A 4,433-nucleotide genomic window follows, 5' to 3' on the forward strand; every position below is an offset into this window, starting at 1 on the left:
GTCCATGAAAATTAAACTAACACTAACAGAACATGACAGAATGTCCCCACACGACCTTCTGCTGTAAAAGTCCATCCCAGGAGGGAGAGCGCAGGCTCAGGAGGAGGACGAGGGGCCGGCAAAGAGCAGGAGATAGGAGATTATGGGGGCGGAAGAGACAGAGGCAGTGATGATGGTGGGAAGAACCATGGAGGAGTGGATGGTGGAAAGATCCAAGGAGGAACGGACAGCCGACGAGATCCCGACCCAGGAGACGACCATGAGGAAAGTGACCCGCGGTGGCAGTGATGGAGGGAGGAGCTAAGGTGATCATTTGAGCCTAGAGATCTAGAGATCTGGGAGGCCAAGGAGGAGTCCCGGCGACGAGCGGCCGAGTGTCGGAGAACTTTAGCGATGACAGAGTGAGTGAGGACCGTGGTGGAGCCTGAGGGATGGAGCCCGACAGAGCCTTAGGGGTGGATGGATGGGGTGCAGCAGATAGGCTGGAAGTCTGTGGACAGGATGGACAGGAATGGTGGCAATGACAAACTAGGGCTGCACAGGACTAGCGGCGATGATGAAGACAGAATATACATTAGTGCAGGAAGGGACCAGCGGCAGGGAAGGTTTGTGGGTGGCCAGGGTGGGAAGTACTACCTCTCTCTATAGTTGATCAGCCATTCCTCCTCATCCAGCACCACCAATATTTCCACTGGCACGGATGTTGTAGCAGGCTCACACACCTCATCCGGGACCTAAGGCTTTGCATCCAAGATGGACTTGGCAGCTGGCCCTGGCTCTGTTGTGGGTATGGGCTTAGGCATAATATCCGGTCTGCAGAGGGCTCTGGAGCCTTATTTGCAGTAGACGTGGGCGCTGGGTCTGGCTCTGGGGTGGTGACGGATGTTGAGTGGGGCTGGACGCGGGATCCTCTTTTACTTTGCCCAGAGTGAAAGAAGATCCATCGACCCACAGGGAGAAGTTGATGTACTCAGCCAGCGTCAAGCAGGAGTTTCCATGTGGCGTGACCAGCCAGATCTCATCTTCCAAACCGATACCAGAAACCCTTCATTAGCAAGATGGCTAATGCTGATGAAGTTCTCCATACTCCTCCAGGTCTCTTCCTCCTTGAAAAATGAAAATCATAAACCTGTTGGGCTTGGGAAACTCCCCATTGGAGCAATGTTAATGGACGCAATCTCCATAGTATTCACTTTGTATGTCGAGTATTCTGTAACGTTTTAGGTCCAATACATTTGATAAAGCGAGTGTGTATTTATTATAAAAAACTAGTGATGGGCTATTTTGAAACACTGCTTCGTGAAGCTTTGATATCTTTACGAATCAGCATATAAATTAACTCCTAAAGTTATGCAATTTCAGTAAACAAGGCTTTTTTACGTCTTAACTGTTTCGAACAGTCTATGGTTTTACCTGATCTTTGATCAGTTTTATAGATTTTTAGTCATTTTAATTAGACATTAGTATTAAAATTATTAAAAATGAAAATAACATAGCCTATTATACAGACACTTGATATTTAATCTTAATAGGTTATTAGTTAAATTAATTTGATTGATTTAACTTTTAATAAAACATTTGCAATGGGTTTTGTAAAGGTTTTGTAAAGGGTGTTTTTATGTACGTTTGGCCTGAGTTTTTGTTGCATTTACACAGTTCTGACCAGCAGGGGTCACCAGCGTTTCCCAAACGCTTCCTTTCTCTCAGTCTCACCGCCACTATATAAAACAAACTCAAGTAAAATCAGTAGGCAAAACAGCATGTAGACACGAACATAACACAAAAATACCCGATCAAGAACCAAAGGAGAAAGAGGAACTTAGATACACAATGATAATGAACTAATTAACTAACAGCTGTGCTCTAAATGCATGACAACTAAGGACTGGCGGGAAATTAGAACAAAGGAAAGAGGTAACTGAAGAGAAACACACTCCATGTGTGAAAATATGACACATAGCCTTTATAACACTTTAATATGTTATAAGCTTTTAGCAATTTTATATTCATTTTTTTAATTAAACTTAAATATTTCAGTCAAAAACATATTCACTTCTGTGAAGATCGAACTTTGGCCTCAGATGATGCACAAATTGATGTGACAAATCTAACAAACACACAGACTCCAATGCCTAACACTAGTGAGATCAATTCAAAGCACTGTTACACAAAAACTCTTTGCCATGTCTATGGGACTGAACCGTATATGGCCTTGAAAATAAAGATTCTAAACGAAAACTTAGTTAAGAACCAGAATCTAAAATCAAATTGTGATTTCTTTAATACTTTTAGAGTTACAGGAATGCAAACCTTGGAAAAATAATAGTAATGGCATTCAGACAGGTAGCCTATGTTCTATAACTTCTATTCAAATGTGTTGATAGAAAAAAATGAGATAAAATTCGTTTCAACATTATTTGTTCAGATATTCCTCTTTAAAAGAAAAAAGTTTCAGCTGAATGCAAAGAGACCCACATTTGGTTTTCGACCACTAAAAATGTGTACAATTGACCAATTCACCCGTGGAGCTGCATTAAAGGGATAGTTCACCCAAAAATGAAAATTAGCCCATGATTTACTCACCCTGAACCCAGGTGTATGACATTCTTCTTTCAGACGAATACAATCGGAGTTGTATTAAAAAATGTCCTGGCTCCTCCGAGCCTTTTAATGGAAGTCAATGGGTATATTTTTTTGGAAGTTCATCAAAGCTTATCCATCCGTGATAAGGCTTGGAAGGGCCAGGACATTTTTAATATAACTCCGATTGTATTCGGCTGAAAGAAGAATTTCATTTACACCTAGGATGGCTTCAGGGTGAGTAAATCATGGGCTAATTTTAATTTTTGGGTGAACTATCCCTTTAAGATCTCTATATCTCTGGGATTTAACAATATAGGGCCTTTAAAATGAAGATAGATTCGTTTTTGTAGTGTTGATCTGTAGTTGGTTATAGCTACACCACCTCACAAAGTCCTTAATCAGGGTCCGATACTCCCGCTCATATCCATTCTTACACCCCACGATTACAGTGTCACACAATTCCGAGTTATACTTAAAATCGGAGGTGTACAGAGTGAACAAGACTGGGGACAGCACTGCCCCCTGTGGTGCTCCTGTACTGCTGACTACAGTCTCAGAGATGCAGTTCCCCAGTCGAACGTACTGTGATCTCTCAGTAAGATAGTCTGTAACCCACGTTATTAGGTTTAGGTCCACACCCATCCCCATCAGTTTGTCCTTCAGTAGAGGAGGCTGGATGGTATTAAATGCGCTGGAGAAATAAAAAAAACATGATTCTCACAGCGCTACCACCCCTATCCAGGTATGAAAAGGACCGGTGTAGCAGATAGAGTATGGCGTTGTCCACCCCCACCCTCTCCTGATACGCAAACTGCAGAGGGTCGAGCGCATGGCGAACCTGTGGTCTGAGGTGGTGTAACAGCAGCCGCTCCATGGTCTTCATGACGTGTGATGTCAGGGCAATACAGGACGTCTTCCACAGCTCAGGAACCTTCCCTAAGCGCAGACTCATATTGAAGATATATTGTAAAGGGTCACCAAGCTCTATAGCACAGCCTTTGAGCAGTCTTGGACTTATTCTGTCTGGGCTAGCCGCTTTACTGGGACGGAGGAGCCTTCTCAACTCTCCACTCACTTGGGCTGCTGTGATGATGGGTAATGGATGTGGGGTATTAATCTCACATCCAGTGTGTTGTTAGTGTTACTGCAGGGTGTAGGGGGATACGGTGGAGGAATGGTAGCAGTACAGGCCCCAGTAGCAGCAGCAGGGGGGGACAGGGCAAACAAATATTTAAGAAGTTATTAAACTGGTTGGCCCTCTCCACGAGGTTCCCACTCTTCAAGCTACTGCCTGTGATGGTCTTCATGCCCTCCCACACCTCCCTCATACTGTTTTGCTGCAACTTCTGCTTTCAGCTGGAACTTGAGCTCCCTTTGTATGCATCTGAACTGTTCTTGGTCACCAATCATAAAAGCCCTCTTCTTCTGGTTGAGGAGGTCTTTGATGTTGCTCATGATCCAGGGTTTGTTGTTGGCAAAGCAGCATACAGATCTAATGAGAACAACGATGTCCATACAGAAGTTCATGTAGTCAGTTGTACAACTAGTAATAGTATACCCTCAATGTCCTCCCGATATGCCTCCTGCAGCATTCCTCAGTCAGTATACCCTGGAAAAAGTCCCGCAGGGCTTCCTCCGCCCCTGGAGACCATTTCCTAAAGGAGCGTGTGGTGATGGGTTGCCTTACAACTTATGGCGCTTTTCCACTGCATGGTACGGCTCGGTACGGTTCGTCTTGGCGCGGAACGGTTCGGCTCGCTTCGCTTTTCCACTGCGTGGTACGACTCAACTCGGTACGGCACGGTTCGGTTCGCTTTAGCTCGGTTGCTTTTCCACTGCAGTTAGTACCG

Source organism: Phoxinus phoxinus, assembly GCF_949152265.1.
Source record: "Phoxinus phoxinus genome assembly, chromosome: 19".
Lineage (NCBI taxonomy): Eukaryota > Metazoa > Chordata > Actinopteri > Cypriniformes > Leuciscidae > Phoxinus > Phoxinus phoxinus.